Source organism: Aotus nancymaae, unplaced genomic scaffold (assembly GCF_030222135.1).
Source record: "Aotus nancymaae isolate 86718 unplaced genomic scaffold, 86718_ANA_hifiasm-v0.15.2.pri h1tg000067l, whole genome shotgun sequence".
Lineage (NCBI taxonomy): Eukaryota > Metazoa > Chordata > Mammalia > Primates > Aotidae > Aotus > Aotus nancymaae.
Window position 1 is genome coordinate 35,342,302 of NW_026988482.1, and position 20,922 is coordinate 35,363,223.

Here is a 20,922-nt window from a genome sequence, read left to right on the forward strand (position 1 = left end):
GGAATTACAGGCACCCACCACCACGCCTGGCTAATTTTTGTACTGTTGGTAGAGACGGGGTTTCACCATGTTGGTCAGGCTGGTCTCGAACTCCTGAACTCAAGTGATCCACCCACCTGGGCCTCCCAAAGTGATGGGATTATAGGCCCTTTGCTGCTATTTTTAAAAATACATATTCAACATATCCAGTGAAATCATTCAAAGATGCATACAGACAAGTGATTATTTTACTCTAACTTCAAGTCTCTTTGTGAGATCTCCCCTTCGCTGTCTGTCCCAGCATATGCCACTAGGACTTCCTCTGACCAAGAACAATACCTAATGCCATTGGAAAATCTGTCTCATAACAGCCTCCTCCCACTGCTCCTCATTTCACTTCCATTCCACTCGAGTTCTCAAAGCCAGGCAAAGCATAACAACTTGACTTTGTTTAACCTTACTTTTTACACATCAAAATTATTAAATATGTGTAACTGTCTGCTGGGGGGAGGATAATATAATGGCATGTCAATCCGGTAACAGGTAAGCTACATTTCATGGAAAAGAAAGGTAATGCTTTCTTCAGAAAGTGAAGTCATCACTCTTTTATTTAACTGACATAATATTTATACCCCAATTTTTTAAATGGCAGCTACAAATAGAAGTTGAAAGAGGGTAAATTCTCCAAGGGAATCTAGCCCTGAAATTTTACCATTTTAAAAGTTCTATTTTACATGTACATAGGAACATTACTACCATTATAAGGATGCCCATAGCAGGCCAACTATTTCAAACTCTTTGAAAAGAAAAAAATCAAAATTAAGTAAGCCCTACCTTTCAGAAGACTGCTACGTCTTCAGAGTCCTCAGGGGGTAGGATGCACAGAGCTTTTATAGAGGGTCTAAGCAGGCAGGTATTCCCAGGATACCTACACCAAGAACAAGAAATTCGGATGATTATTTCAGCAGTGATCCAGATGGTTCTAAGTACAATTTCATTAGGAACATTCACCATGAATACTGAGCACTTCCACACAGGTTTGTTAAAAGGGCAGAATAAAGGTACATGTGATTTTTGTAGGCATCGTCGTTAGTCTGCACATGGGAGATTGTGGCTCAAAGGGGTAAAAGTGGTTCATACATGATCACACAAGAAAAGTGGCAGAACCGTGCCTTAATTATTCATTCCTGATTCGTAGTCCAGGGTTGTTTTAGCCGCATCAGTTGACCCTCCTCAAGAACTGACAAGTCCTGGCACTGGGGCTTTCCATTTTGTAAAAGGATGAGGCTGACCCATGAGTCTGGTAGGAAGAGTGTCTGGTTTTTCTGGTGGTCTTTGCCAAGTCATCTGTCTGAAGAGTCATGTGTGGGCCACTTTACTCACTTTCCCTTGAAACGCTGGAGTCCACAAAAATCTGAAGGAATCCGACAGGGAAAGGAACATGGGTTTTTTTCGTTGTTGCTCTACTGGCCTGAGTTTGAATCCTAGTAATGGGTTCACTATTTCTGTGTCCTATGTAGTCACTCAACCTCATTGAGCCTCACTTTCCATCTCTATCAAATGGCATAATAATATTTGAAGGGTACATTTATGAAGAGGATGGTGTTTTCCTAAATGAGAATAAAGAACCAAGCACAGTTTCTGTCACATGTTAGACGCTAGGGCGAAGTAAAAGCCCCATGACCCACCTTACTTGCAGGGATAACTCCAAAGTGGACGAGTGACAGGGAGGCCATTGAGACCTCACTGCCCATAAATCACTCAATGACAACACACTAATCCCCACACTGGTTGGTAAGTCACTGCTCTGACCTCTACCTCTGGGTTTCCTTCATGTACCTTTCTTTGAAATAAAAATATCATAAACACCAGTTCATTCCCTAGGATCTCATTTAAAGGTTTTTTTTCCTTTTTTTAATCTAATAATTTTGGTCCACATCATGTTACACAGTCAGCTCAATGTAGTAATTGAAAGCGGATAACTGTTCATTTCACAACTATTTATTCAGATTCCACTATTTTCTATAGCAGTGAACGTTATCTGGCCGTCATGCTGCCTACCTTCTGGTAGAGGAGACAGACAAACAAAATGCATATGTAAAATACATGGTTGGTTCAACAGTGCTAAGGACTCTGGAGAAACACATAATAGGAAGGGAGATGGCGAGTGTTATGGGTTGAATTCTGTTACCCCAACCCCTCCCCATCAGGAACAAAGATATGTTGAAGTCCTAACCCTCAGTACTGAGAATGTGACCTTATTTGGTAATAGGATTGATACAGATACAATTATTTAAGTTAAGATGAAGTCATACTGGAGTAGGGTGGGTGGGCCTCTAATCTAATACGACCGGATATAAGAGGATGACCATGTGAACACGCAAAGACACAGGGGTGAAGGAACACTATGTGAGGACAAAGGCAGAGATTGGAGTTATGTAGTCGCAAGCCAAGGATTGCCGGAAAATCACCGGAAGCTAGGAAGAGGCAAAGAAAGATTCCCCTGCAGATTTCAGAGGGAGCATGGTCCTGGTGACACTTCGATTTCAGACTTGTCGCCTCCAGAACTATGAGACAACACATTTCTGTTGTTTTAAGCCACTCAGTGTATGGTACTTAGTTATTGCCACCCTAGTAAATCAGTACAGTGAGTTTGGGGTGATTGTTACATTTTTGAGCAGGGAGATCAGGAAAGATCTCACTGAAAGGGTAGTGTCTCAGGGAAGATTTGAGGTACGGAAGACAGCCATGATGATGGCTCTGGATGAAGAAATTCTAGGCAGAGGGAACAGAAAGTACAAAGGTCCCAGGCAGGTGCACGTTGGTATGTTAGAACAGCAGGCAGTGTGGCTGGAAGAGCCAGGGCAGAGTGGCAGGAAACCAGGTCAGAGTGGTGACGGGGAGCTGGAGGGTGCTGGGCCTCATGGGCCACTCTAAGAACTTAGGCTTTGACTTGGGGCAAGGTAGGAAGCCATTGCTTTGTTCTAAGCAGAGGCAAACTAAGACAGGACTTACATTTTAATAAGCTTTCTCTGGCTATTTTGGTAAGAATAAACTGAAGAGCAAGGCCACTTTGAAGGCTGCTGCAGGTATCCTGGTGAATAAAGGTGCTAGCCAGGTAGCACGCGGGATAGTGAAAATGGGTCAGTCCTATGCTGAATATTTTGAAAGCAGATCCAAAAGGACTTGCAATAGATTGAAGGTAGAGATATGCCTGACTTCTTGATACTACATAGAATTAAATTAGAAACCATAATAATTTAACTTTACTGATCATCCGAAGAAATCATCTTCTCAAATGCCAGATCAGCCAAAGATATTAGCAACATATTTAACAGAAAGGGAATAAGTAACCAGAATATATAAGGAAAAGAAGAAATAATGAACCCTGGACATTGAACCATGGACAATGAACCATGGACTTAAGAACCATGGACATGAACCATGGACATAAGAAAAGAAGTTAAACCTCACTGATATGGTTTTACAACTTGAATTGTAACTCCCACAATTCCATATGTCATGGGAGGAACCTGGTGGGAGGTAATTAAACCAAGGGGGTGAGTCTTTCCTGTGCTGTTCTCGATCTGATGGTTTTAAAAACAGGAGTTTCCCTGCACTAGCTCTCTCTTTGCCTGCTGCCATCCATGTAAGATGTGACTTGCTCTTCCTTGCCTTCTGCCATGATTGTGAGGCCTCCCCAGCCATGTGGAATTGTAAGTCCATTAAACCTATTTCTTTTGTAAATTGCCCAGTCTCCAGTATGTCTTCATCAGCAGCATGAAAACAGACAAATATACTCACTAAACATGAGGAAAATGCAAATGAAAATAATGAGATTCTACCTTCTTTCTATCAGATTAGCTAATATGAAAAAGCTGACAAAATTCAGTGTTGTCCAAGATGCGAGAAAAAATAGCATATTATGCTAGTTTACTTCTGGCAGAATCATGAATTGGTATATTATTTTATTGAGCAATTTTACTGTATTGTCAGAAGTGACAGTACACATATGTCATGGCATACTGACTCTTCTTGGGGGATATACCAGGGTTAGAAAACACACATATAAGGAGACATATGCTAAAATGATTATTGCAGCACTTTTTTCAGTATAACAAAACTTGAAAACGACCTAAAAGTCACCCTTAAAGGGAAACAGGTAAATAAAATATGTTATATTTAAATGATTAAAGGATATATGGCTGTTAAAAAGAATAGATTGGTTTTATAGGTATTAGTGTGAATGTTTCATAAATGTCGTGTGCAGAAAAGCAACACAAAGGAAAATGCTAAACATATAAACCCAATAGTATGTATTCATCGTAGATCGGGGTCCCCAACCCCCAGGTGGCAGACCAGTACCACTCTGTGGCCTGTCAGGAACATGGCCACACAGCAGGAGGTGAGTGGTGGGTAAGGGAGCATTACCACCTGAGCTCTGCCTCCTGTCATATCAGCAGGGACATTATGTTCTCATAGGAGCAGGAACCCTATTGTGAACTGTGCATGCGAGGGATCTAGGCTGCATGCTCCTTATGATGAGACGCTAACACCTGATGATCTGAAGTGGAACAGTTTCATCCCAAAACCATACTCCCACTCCCCATCCAAGGAAAAATTGTCTTCCACAAAACCAGTCCCTGGTGCCAAAAAGGTTGGGGGCTGCTGTTGTGGATACCCATATATGTATGTAAAAGTATAAACAATTGACTAGTCAAATACATCCTAAATTTATGGTAGCGAATTTTGGGCAGCGAGCACAGGCAGCAAAGAAAGTGGAGGGTGGAGGGAAGGATGGGACATTATTGTTGAAAATGAACTTGGTTTTACAATAACTTCTTTAAAAGGGAAAAACCAACACTGGAAGCAAATCTGACCAAATAAGGTACTCGTTTTGGGATAGTGAGAGTACATTTTACTACTTTTTCTGCTCATCTGTACTTGTTTGTTTTCTAAGAGCAAAGGAAGGAGGGAAAGGAGGAAGGGAGGAAAGGAGGAAGGGAGGGAGGGAGGAGGGAGGGAGGGAAGAAGAAATGAGGGAAGGAAGGAAGGAAGGAAGGAAGGAAGGAAGGAAATAAATTACCAGTTCTGGACTACACTTAAGCTTATCATAGATGAGGTTAGATCTTTAAGAATGAAACTCAAAACTCTGTTTTGATAATCAGTGAGACCATTGGTGATTCCTCCTCAACTGTCTCAGCGTGGAGGGCTGAATTTCAGTTCAGCCAGCAGAGGGAACCATCTGTCATTTGGAATGATAAGGAACACCAGAACACCACAAGCAGCCATGTCTTCACCACATCCCCGCTGTCCCTGGAACCAACACTACAGGACACGGGAACACACATTTACAGATGAAGTGAATCAAGAGTACACCATGGACATCTTTTCAACCTTTTTCAAAGCGCATTACAATTTTCTAGAATCAAGGGAACAATATGCTTGATTAGTTCTTCAGCAGATGTGGCAATTCTGCTTTTCATATTTCTCTCCTTAAAGCAAGTTGGTCATTAACCTTCCGTGTTCTAGGACTTGAAAAAAGAGTTCGCTTTAGGATAATTCATTTTTGCTGCTAATAACTGAAAGATCCTCTATGAGCCAAGGAGGTCATTCTTTAAAGGGACTAGAATTGTGAAGAATGTTCCTTCTCTTCCTGGAGAGAGAGTCTGTGAAGGAAAAACAGCTTGCAGCAAAGTTCAGCAATCATGAAGTGAAAGCCCAAACTGACCTGAATGCTTCCTCCTGGGTCAATATTGCATGTTTAAAAAGAAACAACCAAGCCTTTGAAGAAAAATCTGGCCATTCCCAAATCTTTATACATGAAACTAGAAGGCAGGAGACACCAGTGAGATACTGGATTTGCTTTCACTGCTTGGCCTCCATCACAGTCACAATAGTTAAATATCATCGTTTAGAACATGTCATTCTAAAAATGGGATTTGGATTGGTTTCTAACAATAAAACGAGCAAGGTAGAAAAGGAATATTATGAATTAGTTACCAATGTAAATATGCGATTTTGCGCCTTTGAATTTGAGTGTCGATAAACATGATTCCACACATTTTCAGAGCTACTACACTGAATCATTTAATTTGTCTGAGTAAGTACTTACAATAATGTGGCTGCTCTGCATTGCAATAAACATCAGGTTTTCAAATGAACAAATGAAGTCTGTGATACTCCTTATAAATGGAACTGCAGCAAAGGGCGTTCAGCTAAGGGCCTGTGCTTTAAAAGGGGATGGGTGAAAAGAACATCTCTCTCCAGCCCTGTTGATAGGGAAAGGAAAGAATCATATGGCCTCTGGTGCTACATCTTCTGTTCCTGAACAGAAACAAGGCTGAAGCCTTACTGTGAAGTGATGGGGGAAAGCTGCTATTTTGGGCTGTCACAGGGTAACTTGTCACACTACTCAGGACACATGAGAACAGATAATTCTGTCCCTCCAGATTGTGGACTTGAGAATGCTTTAGTAACATAGCATAGGGATATAATTTTGCATAGAGGTTAAGGACCTGGGTTTGAATCTCGGGCTATACCAACCGAATAGGTGCATGATTGTATCCAAGTCATCATCAGTCTTCTCTATGCTCATTTTCCTATTTGGAAAAAAAAGGATAATAACTTTGCCTTCCTCATTAAGTTACTAGGGGGCTTCAGTGAGATAATTTATATAAAGAATCCAACACATGGTAGAATTCATCACTTTTATCATCATTATCATTGTCACCATTATTATGTTTAAACTTACTTTCATTTTAATCCATTATCCAATTTTCAATCAAAGCTCATTAAAAGCACAACTCACTACATTGTTTAGTAATTAATTACTTTCATTCACTGAAAAAAGTATTTATAAGTATAACAAGTGCCAGGCACAATGGGTGAGGGTACAAAGGTGATCTAATCCTCCTGAAAGCTATGGGAGGAGATGGGCATGAGTCAAAGGCTCCCATAGGAAGTGAAACCTTTCAAGCTCAGAGAATAGTTGTAAAAGAAAGGAGCAGGCTAGGCATAGCAGCTCACGCCTGAAATACCACTACTTTGGGAAGCTGAGGCAGGCGGATCACTTGAGGTCTTGAGGTCAGGAGTTCGAGACCAGCCTGGCCAAGACGGCAAAACTCTGTCTCTACTAAAAATACGAAAATTTGCTGGGCGTGATGGTGGGTGCCTGTAATCCCAGCTACTCAGGAGGCTGAGGCAGGAGATTTGAACCCAGGAGGCAGAGGTTGCATTGAGCCGAGATCACGCCACTGCACTCCATGCTGGGCAACAAGAGTGAAACTCTGTCTCAAAAAAAAAAAAAAAAGAAGAAAGGAGCAGATCATTCTAGAGTTCCTAAAACAAATAAACTTGAATTAAACCTGAGACCTGAAAGATGAGAAGGAGGAGAACAAGGGATGGAAGGATGGCTTTCTTGAGAGAGACAAAACAATATTCAAAGGCATGGAGTATACAGCACTTTATCGTTGTTATCAAAAGTCAGTGCAAAATGATCTACTGAATAGTTCAATTAAATCTAACAACTATGTGACATGCACCTACTATGAGCCAGGCACTGTACCAAACTCTAGAAACACAATAGTAAAGAGAGAGACCTCCCAACACCTGTTCCTGTGTTTGAAAGACACACCAAAGTCAACATTTGCTTTGTAAGCAATAAATTACCCCTTTGGTTTTGATCACAGAGAGATTTCACCTGCATGGAAAAACTGGAATGCTTTCTCTGATCAGACAAGGAGTGTTACATAAGCCAAATAATTTCTTTTCTGCTTAGTTGCTAGATATCTACAACCAAATTTACTTTATTCCATGGGCCTATCAATTTATACTACTAAAGATGGTCATGTGTCTGTTTCATGAGTAATTATTCTGTTATTTATAGAGTACCTTTAATTTAGTAAACAGCTTCAAATTATTTGGAAAGTTGTTAGAAGATGGGAAAAAAGAAAAAGAAAATGAGGAAAAGAGATCTCAAGTTTCTTGAGATCCAGGAATTGTTCAATGTGCTTTTTGTAGTATTCGTGGTACCTAACATGGTGCTGGACGGAAAGCATTTAATAACTTCTGATTGTCAGATGGATAAAGAATACAAAGCTCTTCTGGCTCAACTTAGGGTCCATTATGAGGGGGAAAGAACTGATACCTGGTAAACCAGAATATGTCTCCCCACAATATGCTTCTTTAGCATAAGGATGATTTTGAGCTGATTATTTTGAGAGACTGCAGTTATAGGAGAAGATCTGAAAACAGAACAGAAGCTACCCTTTTGTAAAAGGAATTCATATCTATAAAGGAAATCTCTATTCATAAGGGTGTCTCCCTCTCTGTACCAGGAAGAGAAGGATGACAAAATTACTAGAGACTCTTACCAATGGAAAGACACCAACTTAAATCTGCATAACAAACCTTACCTGTGTTTTCCATGCTTTTCCTGGGCATCCCTCCACAATGACTATCCCCTACACCATTCTTTTCTTTGTTTCAGTGGCCAATGGTATTTGAGCCTGAACTCATAGCCACCTCTTCGAGATGTATTCATATCTCTGGGTGTCTCCCATGTTTACATGAGATATACACATTTTTAACTTCTGTTTGTTTTTTCTCTTGTTACAGGGTCTATCCCAAACTAAGGACCATAAAGGGTAAAGAGGAAATTATTTTTCTTTTCCTACACTTACTTTCCTCTAATCTCCAGGTTGAGAGGAAAGAACTCAAAAGAGGAGCTGAAAAGTTTAGCATGATTTTCATTGTAAAGCAACCCAATAACCAAACAGAAGAACCGAGTAAACCAAAAGAAGAGAGTGGTAAGTGAACTGTAAGGTACCATTAGAGATTTCTCTCAGGGAATAAGATTCTTATAACAAAATATTTACCTTTCCTACTCTGGTGCTAGTAAAAGTAAGAGAAACATCAGTTTTAATTAATGTCTAAGTAATAGGGAAAAATATCAAACTTCTTTATGATAAAATGGAAATATATTTGCAATTCCATATCCTAATGTTCTCTCAGTTATTTTGGAAAAACTATTAGTCCTTTTGTTTCTTCCACATTGGGAAAGCAAAAAGTTATAATAATAATTTATCTGGTTAACTATCAGGAAGAGGAGAAATCAATTTAGAAGAAATTTGGAAAACACCTACTTATCGATATTAGAACACTGTAGAGATCTGTCTTGTTCATAGCCAAAGCAATACAATTCACACACACACACACACACACACACACACACACACACACACAAACATACTGCATTTATGAAGGTTTTAAAACATCTCATTCTCGTCCTTATAGCTCAACATATTAATGTGAATTTCTGAATTAATCTCTGCTCATGAACTGTGTGTAGGCGTGATATAACGGCAATAAATAGTGCACAGCTTGCTTCAGGCATCTTTTATAATGCCACAATTCTCTGACAGACACAAAATCTTTAAGATTAAATCATTTCTGTATTTTACCTAAGAAACTCATCAGTGCTAACAAGTATACCACTTCCCCAACTAGTTGATAAACAGAAATGAAAATATTAAGTGATGGTACTTGAGGAAATAGTTAAAAGGAGAAACTCAGAAAACAAGATTGTGATTATAAATAATGAGGAGATTCTCAAAACGGCACAGAGAGGAAAGGAACCAGTTGCAGCTGAAAAACGTGTGTTTTTAGGAGCTAAGTTATTCCATAAAGCAATTACTAAAATGTGAGAGTTCTTCTCATGATTCTCAACCTTATACTCAGAAAGAGAACTTCGAATAATGCAAGACTAAGAGAGCCAATTACTTCAGCATCAAGCTACATCCTAAATCTCTGGACTTGGCAGTTCAAAAATACACTTGGAAAATGTTCTTCTAAAATCGTCGCTAACAACCCTGACTTTATAAATGTAGACAAAAGGATGAATGAAAACTAACCAATTAGATAGCAAAATGGAGAAGAGAAAGCACTGGATAAAAAGACCTGCCATAGTTCCAGTTGTACAGTAGCTGCAGACATAGTTCATATTTACAATAAAACCATAATCATAAAAATTAATAATTGTGGAGCATTTAGTATGCCAAGAACTTTTCATACATTATCTAATTTAATCCTCCTAACAACCTATGAGGGAGGCACCACATTAGAGAAAAGGAGTTGAAGAGCACGTCCACGCCCACCCAGCTGCTCTGAGTGGTGGGCTGGGATTCAAACATGATATTTTTGGACTCCAGAGCCCAACCCTTAACCAGTCACTCCACAGACAAGTTCAGAAACCTCCTAGGATGATCTAAAGGGCTTCTTTCAGTAATAGGGTGCTAAGATTTACGAGACGTGACTGTATAATAGAAAAAAAATCAGGTTTTCAAGTGACTATGTAGCCCACTTGAGCAGCATCTTCTCTAAGACTCAGAGTCTTAGATAACAACCCTACATACCTACAGGCTGGCCTAAGGGTCAGAGATAACACTGGAGCCCTTAGCCCCAAGTGATAATAATAATAGGCAGCATTTATATAACGTTTACTATGTGCTGGGCACCATCCAAGCATTTTTTTCCCCACATTGAAGCATGCAGTCTTCACAATGACCTTAAAAGTACTACTATTTTGTACTTTTTATCTAACTGTATGATAATAAAATTAGATACAAAGAAAAATAAGAGTTTTATTATTTTGATTCCTGTTTTACCAATGAGGAAACAAGGCACAGAGAGTTAAATTACTTGACTTAAATCACAGTTACTAAGTTGCAGATATGGGATTCCGATCCAGACAGAATGACTCACTGGACGATCCAAAACATATTGGATGCACTCCTACTGATACATAAAGAACCTCCTTGCTATGGCAAATGTCTATGTCAGTCTCACCCAAAGTGACAAGTTTAAGATAAACATGGGAGGATCAAATACATAGGGATGCCCAGATAGCCTGCCCACTGTCATTCAGCACATTGTGCCTTTTAAAAAACTATCTTCCATAGAAACCAGCAAGAAAGAGATACATCACGTAAGTCAGATATATGTGGTCACAGCTATTTTTCTCCTTCCTGGCTAATCACTCCCTTTGTGTTGATACGGTCCGTGCTGCTTCAGATCAATTAATAAAAGAAAGCACTGAGATGCCATCAAAGTTGTTTTTCCTGTTTTCAATCTGGAAGATATTCAGTCTCTTATTCATTTTAAAACTGTTTTAATAATAGCTTTTACTTAACCCAATATATCGAAAATATTATTTCAATATGGTAATAAAAATTAATATTTTATGCTAGGTATTTGAAATTCAGAATGTACTTTACATATAAGGCCCATCTCAAATCAGTCTGACTGCTCAGTAGCCATATATGTTGCTAGTGGCTACCATATTAGACAACACAGTTCTAGAAAGATTGGCTTAGAAAAGGCCTGGTTCTTGGTATTTATAGGTCTCTTTTCTTGGGTTGGTCAAATTCCCCAGAAAGGTCTTTTAATCTCCTGCCTTAGGGGTATAAGCCTGGGTGCCATTGTTCTGAGATTTAAGTATGAGAAAGAGGAGAAGCCTCATCATATTGTCTTTTCACTTAATCCCCATTTTCATCATACCCATCTTCAGCTATGCATGGTGACTGCAGTCACACCCCTGTGGTTAGCACAACCCCTCCGGTCTTCCTCCTGGGGAAGTAGGGAGGGAGGCAGGTGGGAGAGGCAGTTTCCAGGCTATGCAGGGTGGGTGAGAACTCTGGGGACTGATTAGCAATTATTGTTATTCTTTTACTGTTCTTTTAATAGTTCTTCATTCCCATTTTCATAGATTTAAAGTGCCCCGAATTCCTGACCTTTTCTAGAATCTCAGCCTAGATTTTACCGTTTCTCCCCGCTTTTAAATCAGTCCCTGGCCTTTTAAGGCAGCTTCTACAATTATATTCTGTGATCTTCTCCTCTGTTATTTTTGTTCATACTCCACCCCCCATTTTTTAATTAATATTTTTTATTTGAGATAATAGTGGACTTACATGAAAGTTGTAAGAAAAACAGACAGAGAGGTTCCATATGTACTTTATCCAATTCCCTTCAATGGTAATCTCTTGGAAAACTATTACACAATAACACAGCCAGGATATTGACAATGATACAGGCAAAGCACAGAAAGCGTCCCTCACAGGGATACTCTTACTGCTCTTTAATAGCCACGCCCACTTCCCTCCCACTCCGCCCCCTTAACCTTTAACCACAAATCTATACTCCAATTATATAATTTTTTCATTTCAAAAATGTTATGCAAGTGGAATTATACAGTGTGTAATCTTTTGGTACTGGTTTTTTTCCCCTTTAATCTATTCCCTGAAGATTCAGTCAAGTAGTTGCATGTATTAATAGCTCACTGCTGAGTAGTATTTGATGGTATGGATGGACCAGACTTTGCTTATACATTCACCCAACAAAAGACATCTGAGTTGTGTCCAGTTTGGGGCTATCTTTAAAGCTCTATGAACATTCATGTATGGGTTTTTGTGTGAACATAAGCTTTTGTTTACTTGGGATAAATGCCCAGGAGTATGATAAGGCATGTTTAATTTTCTAAGAAACTAACAAACCATTTTCTAGAGTGGCTATAACATTTTACATTCTCACCAGTAATCCAATTTCTCTGCATCCTCACTAGAATTTAGTGTTATCGTTATTTTTTATTTTAGCTATTTCAACATGTTTGTAGTGATAACTCATTGTGGTTTTGATTTGCATTTCCCTGATGGCTAATATTGTTGAACATCTTTTTATGTGCTTATTTGCCTTCTGTATAACCTCTTCAGTAAAATGTCCATGACTTTTACCTATTTTCTAATTGAGTTGTTTGGAAGTTTTACTATTGAGTTTGAAAATTCATTATATATTCTAAATATTAGTCCTAATCCTAGCATTTTGGGAGGCTGAGGCGGGTAGATCTTTTGAGGTCAGGAGTTTGAGACCCAGCCAACACGGCAAAACTCAATCTCTATTAAGAAAAAAAAATACAAAAATTAGCCAGCCACACTGGCACGAACCTGTAGCCCCAGCTACTCCAGAAGCTGAGGCAAGAGAATCGCTTGAACCTGGAAGGTAGAGATTGCAGTGAGCCGAGATCATGTCACTGCCCTCCAGCATGGGGAACCAAGTGAGACACTGTCTTAGAAAAGGAAAAAAAAAAAAAAAAAGTCTTTCACAGTGCAAAAGTTTTAATTCTGATATAGTCCAATATATCACCAATATATCATTTTATTTTTTCCTTTTATGGATTGTGTTTATGTAAACTAAGAACCTTTCCCTAGCCAGATATTCCAAAGCTTTTCTCTAATGCTTTCTTCTTCTAAAAGTCTTCTATTTTACATTTAAGTCCATGATATATTTTGAGTTAATTTTCATATAAGGTGTGAGACTTAGTTTGACATTCCCTTTTTGCCAATTGCTCTAGGAAAATTTGTAGAAAAGCATCTTTTTCCTCTATTGAGAGAAATTGCATATTTGTTGGCAATCAATTGGATATATTTATTTGGGTCATATTGGGGGGTTCTCTATTCTGTTCCATTCATCTGTGTTTCTATCACGCCATGGATAGCCACACAGTAACCATGCAGTAAGTCTTGAAACTGGGTAAATTGATTCTTCCCACTTTATTATTTCTTTTTCAATATTGTTTTAGCTACTCTAGTTCCTTTGTTTCTGTATAAATTTTAGAATAATCTCATCTATATATGAAAAAAATCATGCTGGGATTTTGATAGGAACTGCTTTAAACCTGTATATCAACCAATTTGGAAAGAATCAGTGTCTTTACTATGCTGTGACTTTCAGATATTTTTCTCCATTTATTTAGATTTTTAAAATTTATTTCATCAATATTATATCGTTTTCAACATACAAGTTTTGTAAATGTTTTATTGGATTTATATAAGTATTTCATGTTTTTGAGCTAAGGCAAATTGTGCTATATTTTTAAAGTTCATGTCCACAGATTCATTGCTAGTATATAGAAATACAATTGATAATTTAAATGTTTATCTTGCATCCTGCCACCTTATTGAACTCAATTATTAGCTTTTTGTTTGTTTGTTTGACACAGGCTCTCACTCTGCCACCCAGGTTGGAGTGCAGTGGTACATAGGTAGTGGCACAAACACAACCTTCTGCAGCCTCAACCTCCTGAGCCCCAGCAGTCCTCCTGCCTCAGCCTCCTGAGTAGCTGGGATGACAGGCATGCACCACTAGTCCTGACTCATTTGTTATTGTTGTTGGAGAGATAAGGTCTCTCCATATTTTCCAGGCTGGTTTTGAACTCCTAGGCTCCAGCTATCCTCCTGCCTTGGCCTCCCATCATGTTGGAATGACAGTCATCAGTCACTACACCCAGCCACTTACTAGTTTTAAGAGGTCCTTTTGTGTTTTTTCATCTTTGTAGCTCACTTAAGGTTTTCTGTGTAGAAAATCATGTCATCAGCAAATAGCAACAGTTTTCTTTCTCTCTGTCTGTATGCCTTTTATTTCCCTTTCTTGCCTTACTGCGTTGATTAGAACTTCCTGCACTATGTTGAATAGGAATGGTGGCCTTGCATTGCTGGAATAGACTCCATTTTGTCATGGTATTTAATTCTTTTAGCCTGAATTCTGTTTGCTAATATTTTGTTAAGGATTGTTGTGTCTATATTAATGATGGCTATTGGTATATATATATATATATATTTGGCAATGTTTTTGTTTGGTTTTCGTATCTGGGTAATACCAGCTTCCTAAAATGAATTGCAAAGTGTTTTCTCCTATTTTCTGGAAGAGATTGTATAAAACTATTAATTCTTCTTTAAATGTTTGGTAAAATTCTCCAGTGAAGCCCTCTGGGCCTAAATATTTATTTTCAGGGAGTTTTTAAATGATGAATTCAATTTTCAATAGTTATGGGCTTTTAAACATTATCTATTTCATGATAGGTGAATGGTAGGAATTTGTATTTTTGAGGAAGTGGCCCATTTCATCTAAGTTGTCAAATTTAAGTCTGTAGAGTTGTTCATGGCATTTCTTTATTACCCTTTTGATGTCTACAGGGTCTGTAGTGAGATCTCCTCTTTCATTCCTGATATTATAACTATTGCAACCAAATCAGGTCCAGATGCCCACCATTTGCAGAGTCCAGTTAACAAGAATAAGTCTGGTAAAAAGTAAGTCATTTTACTAACCAAATCTAGTAACGGGGAAATGGTCGGATTCTCACCCAAAGCAATCACTTTGGTTTTGTGGGGAAGGCAGGGGTTTAAAAAGGGAAAACTTGATAAAGAAGGCATGCAAGACTTGTACTAAGTATAATATCTGTGTGTCTTGTTCTGGTAGCTATCTCAGGTCTTAGTCTACCTGGATGGTGAGTCAAGACATCTGAGAATATCTTGACTTCCCCTTCATTCCTGAGGATATTTTCACTGGCTATAGGATACTGGCTTGACTGCTGATTATTATTTCCATTCAGGGCTTTGAAAGCTTTAAGTTCCTGAGCAGGAGTGACCAGGTTTTTAACTAGCCACCTTGAAGTAATCCCTGAAATTTTGCAGTTGGGTCTCCAAGCTTGGTCTGCCTGTCTCAAGATTAGACCCTGGAACATCTAAGAAGGCACAATAATCAAATACTAGTATATAGTTAGATAAAGGTGAAGAGAGTATATATGGTGAAAAAGGGAGGGATGTGGAGTCTGTGTTAAGGCTGGGGAAAAGGTCTTTACAGTTTTTCAAGGTTATATCTTGAAAACCAAGAGACGAGGAAAAAAATTGTTTTAAAATGCATTTTGAAGTCAAGCTGCCTAGTTACAATATTGGTAATTTGTGTCTTTTCTCTTTTCTTTGTCAGACTTGCTAGATTGTCAGCTTTGTTAACTTCTTCAAAGAACCAGCTACTCTTGTTTTCCTTTGATGAAAGTTTGCATGATACATCTTTTCCCATCATTTTACTTTCCACCTGCCTCTATTGTTATATTGAAAGTGAGCTTCTCATAGACAGTATAGAGTTGGGTTATGTTTTTTAAACAATTCTGCTAATCTCTTCTCTGTATTGTAAGTTGTACATTTAAACCATTTAACTTTAATATAATTATTGATATTTTAGAATTTATACTGCCATTTTATTTTTTGTTCATTTTCTGTTCTCTTTGTGTTTTTCTACTTTCTTTCCCATACTTCTTACAGGCTATTTTAACACTTTTGGAATTCTGTTTTGATTTATCTAGGGTGTTTTTCAGTGCATCTCTATATATAATTTTTAATAGTTTCTCTAGGTATTACCTTATGTATTGATAACTTACACCGCTTACTGGTGTCATCATTTTACCAGTTTGAGTAACGTATAGGAACCTTACCTTCCCACTTTGCATCCCTTTACCTTCCCCCATTTATAACATAATTATTTTAAATACTTCCTCTACATGCACTTACACCCACCTCAGAATGTTGCAATTTTTGCTTCAAACTTCAAACATAATTTAGCAATCTCAAGAGTACAAATGTTTTTGCTATGTCTTTTTCTTCCTTCCTGATGTTGAAGAGATCTATTTTTAATCATTTGCTTTCCAATTAGATACCTTTCTTTCTTTTCTTTTCTTTTGAGACACGGTTTCACTGTGTCATCCAGACTGGAGAGTGCAGTGATGCAATTGTACCTTACCACAACCTTGACAGATAACTTTGTTTAGCCGTTCCTTTAAGGCAGGTTTTCTGGCAATAAAGTCTCTTCATTTTCCTTCATCTGAGAATATATTGATTTCCCTATTATTCCTGAGGATATTTTCACTGGCTATAGGATACTGGCTTGACTGTTGATTATTATTTGCATTCCGGACTTTGAAAGCTTTAAGTTCCTGAGTCTCAGCAGAAACTCAAAAATAATACATGTAGGGAGAGCTAAAATATATATATACTTAAATATATATATATATTTATGTATATATTTATATATATGAATAAATTCAATAGGATCCAGTTTAGTGTGTGTGTGTGTGTGTGTGTGTGTGTATATACACCTACACAATGGTGTGTGTATATATATATATACACCTACACAACGGTATATATATATATATATATATATATATATATATACCTACACACACAATAAACTGAGTGTGTGTATATATACCTACACCTACAATAAACTGGATCCTATTGAATTTATTTATATATATAAATATACACCTACACACAATAAACTGGATCCTATTGAATTTAAATGTCACCAGGCTACAAGAAATTCTGAATCTGGCAGAAAAAAATAAACGTGAAAACTAATTACAATAATATATGGTAAGTACAAAATGCAGGTAGGCACTGGTCGCAATGTTGACACAGAGAGAGAATCAGCACTGCTTGAAAGAATCAGTAGAAACTTCTCAGAGATGTGTGAACCAGGTTCTGAAGGTTAAGTAGTAAAAGGAGTTCCCAGGTGGACGGGGAACCCTGCATGAAAGCCCTGAGAGAAGCAGAAACGATGGTACATTTGAGAATCTGTAAGACTGAATACCTGGCCGAAGTATAGAACATCCCTTGGAACAAGCAAGAGCTGCAATAGAAAAGACGGGTAAGGGATGGATGCCGGGCTAGAGGGCATAATCCTCTACTAAGGAGTTTAAGCTTTATCTTGTGTACCACGAGGAGCTACCAAATAGATGAAAATGGTGAATGTAATATTTAAAGCAAGATTGCTACTATAACACTCTTTTTAAAGTAGCTTTTCAATGAATTATTAACATTATCTTTAGTCTAATATGTATCAAAATTTAGTTTCTGGACTGGTAGGGTGTGTTAATGGCCAATACAAATAAAAGACTCAGCTGATTCCCTGCCTTCTACACTCCATTTTGCACACACTCCATCCTGCCTGCCGAATGACTTCAGTGTCTCTGTGATCAGTGAGTGGAGCAGCATGCAATGAGATCATGGCTAGATGGCAGCACATTCAGTGAAGTGCTTCAGCTTTCCTGTCGCTTCCAATTGCCTGGCTTTTGTCAGTTTCTGTCAGAACAGTAACATTTCTTAAGGTATATTTTGCATTATTTACTAAATGAAAATTTTCCAATGCCAGAAAAAAAATACCAGATTACGTACGCTATGTCAAATTTACATTCTATGCCCCAGAAACACCCAGTTCCCAAAGACCTCCAGGGACTGGGGCTCATTTGTTGTCCCTCTCCCTCTCCCGTTTACTATGCTGACCCTCTGCCCAGCCACATAGCCCACCCCACCCCTTAGAAGCATCTAGAGTCAGTTCTAGAAATGAAATGGAATGCATTTTTGCATTTACGTAACAGCTATCGCAGTTCTGGTGAAATGTAATTTCAGAGAAACAGAAAAAAATACAGTAGAATAAAAAGTGTGTATGTGATACCATAAGGGCGTATTTAACTATCTCCTTATTTCCTTTACAGTCCAACTATTTTTTTTTTAATGCATGTCACTTTCCTGCTGCCTCTCAGAGGGCACTTGATCTTATTTAGACCCAGTGGCGAGGGTTCTTCAGTTCGGTGAGGAGCTCTCTAGCACTCAGTCCTCTTTCGAGGAAAGACGCCTTCAGAACCTAAAGGCCTTGAAAGAAATAACACATTTTCAAAACCAGAGAAAAAGAGCATGAAAGTTGCCCATCAAAAATGAAGGCATGAACTAGAATACAATAGTGAGTAAGGAGCGGAAAATCATCACCCAGGTAGGCCAAGATATATTCAGATAGGGAGGAAACTGGAAGGCATTCCTTTGACACAAAAGATGATTTTTCTTCTAATTTTCACATCTTCTATGACATATCTTTTGTTTTCTGTTTTCTCTATATGACTGCTGTTCTCAAATAAGTGGGCTTTAGGAATATGAACCGCAGTCTGCATGTTTGCCAGCCCCATAGTCTGTGATGAACTTGACACCTGAATGAATCAATCCTGCAGACGTGAAAAGTTATTCCCACAAAGTCCCCAGTCTTCCTTATGAGAAAGATCCCTTCCTACCTGTAAGCTTATTAATTAAATGTCAAAGGTTGTTATATCAAGGACAATAACACAAGCCAACCTGGGAATGTGCTTGTTTGAAATAGGTAAAGAGTGTCCGTGTTTATTTAGAATTGATTGTACACTTTCCTTCATTCTCTACATAGATTTTATTTCTCCACACATTCTTCTTGCCATCTTTTTCTGTACTGCCTTGAGGGCTTTCTCATATAGTTATGTGACAAATTATGTTTGAATTATGTTCAAATAAGCAGGGAGACTGGTGTTTTCTGTTAAAACCATATGGTTTAACAGTAATGAATGAATTTTTGCCCATATCATGCCATGACTTTATGGAGGGCACCATCTCATATATGCAGTGTATCATGTGGTGTCTAACAGATTTGTGTAAAATGTCTAAAATTAAGCTAATGCAATTATATGAGAGTATCATCTTATCATGTACATTTTGCTTGATAACAGAAAAGCAAATGAAAAATTTATTACCTCATTCCAACAGTCTGTTTTTGATTTTAACTTCAGACTCTATTCCTCTCTATTTTACCCTCTTCTATTTCAGGTCATTATTTTATCTGTAGAGCCCAAAATCTAATTCTTCATCTGTATGCACCACATGAATCTTTAGATTCTCTTATCAATCCAACAGATTTCTGAATATTTAACTACCCTATCGTAAGTTGTGTTGTTTAGAAGAAATGAAATTTAAGATTGTGGCAGTAAAAGACAAGCTGTCAATCTGTTAAATAAATTCCTGTTGAAAAGTAATGGCATGAACTGCGCTGTGTGTTAACATAATTTATTAGAATAATTAGAATGCATCCTTGTTGTCTTTTAATTAGATTATTCCTTGTTCTGGTAATTACACTAGACAAGGGAGAATAATAGTTTCAGGATTCTAAAATCATCTGTAGATTTTGTGGAAAGAGAATAAATAATCAATAATGCTAATCTACCAGAACACTTAAATTCCCAGAAACAGACCTTTTATCATGAGCAATCCTTTGCATAATCAGCATTATTTCTCAATGTCTATGCTCATTTTGCCCAAAGTTGAAAAGTGAAGACATGGGACAAATAACAGATATTTATTTCACTGTCAGAGACCTGGTCAGGCCGGGCCACCTCTGGCCTCTAGTGGCTCAGACATTTCTTCAGCCCCTTGCAAATGCCAACAAGCAACCGCAAATGAAGGATTTAAGATTCCATGCAGAGCAGCATATCTAGCAATCTGAATGCCTAACAGAAAGGATGCAGAGCTAATAAGTTTTGGTCCTAGATGAGGAATCATAAAGTTCCCCAATTTAAAAAATATATTCAAATGGACAAAAATGTATTAGAACTGAGAAGGCTACAAAATATTTTTTTTAAAAAAATGTGACATTTCCATACATGAAGATGTTATTTGCAGAAATTAACGCGGAGACCGTATGTCAGAAAAGTTTCTGGCTCTCAGGCATGGGCTGAGGCCTTTAGATGTGAGTTGAATTACTACTTCTGGTTTTATGTTTTGAAGATCATAGGGAATTCCAGTGCTCCAAGACTCTCCAAGGCCTTACACAACTGTCATCGAGCACGTTAGGACATCCTAGAGAGCAGTTCCCAAAACTTCTAGGCTTCAGAAACTTGACAAAGTCATGGGTGGGCATATCCTGCCCTCACGAATAACCTTACAGTTGACTAGAAGGGTGCTGGAACGCACAGAATTGACACCAGTAAATCTGGAGTTCTCTATAATAACAAGCAACACAAATATCTCACCAACAGTCCCACTGTTGTCCGAGTCTGACTTAGTCCATGTAAAGTCCTAATGAGACCATGTCTAGACAGTATTGATCTCTCACCAGAAAAAAAAAGAACTCAGAGAGTGACTTCTTTTCTAGCTTAGCCCAAATGACACCCTAAAATGTGCTCTTTCATTCACAGGTTGCTAACACTTTCCATAACCTGAGATATTTTATCAACTAGGCAGCCAAGGACCAGTAGGCTTCTCAAAG

General features: G+C 38.1%; 1 protein-coding gene across 2 annotated transcripts in view; it reads right to left on the minus strand.

Annotated features, from left to right (window-relative positions):
* Positions 1 to 20,922, minus strand: part of FHIT (fragile histidine triad diadenosine triphosphatase) — a 1,493,687-nt gene that overhangs the window by 1,092,169 nt on the left and 380,596 nt on the right. For both annotated transcript variants that reach the window (XM_012462838.2, XM_064367281.1), the window contains exon 3: positions 814 to 907. The gene's annotated coding sequence lies outside the window, so the exon portion shown is untranslated. The remainder of the gene's footprint in view (positions 1 to 813; positions 908 to 20,922) is intronic.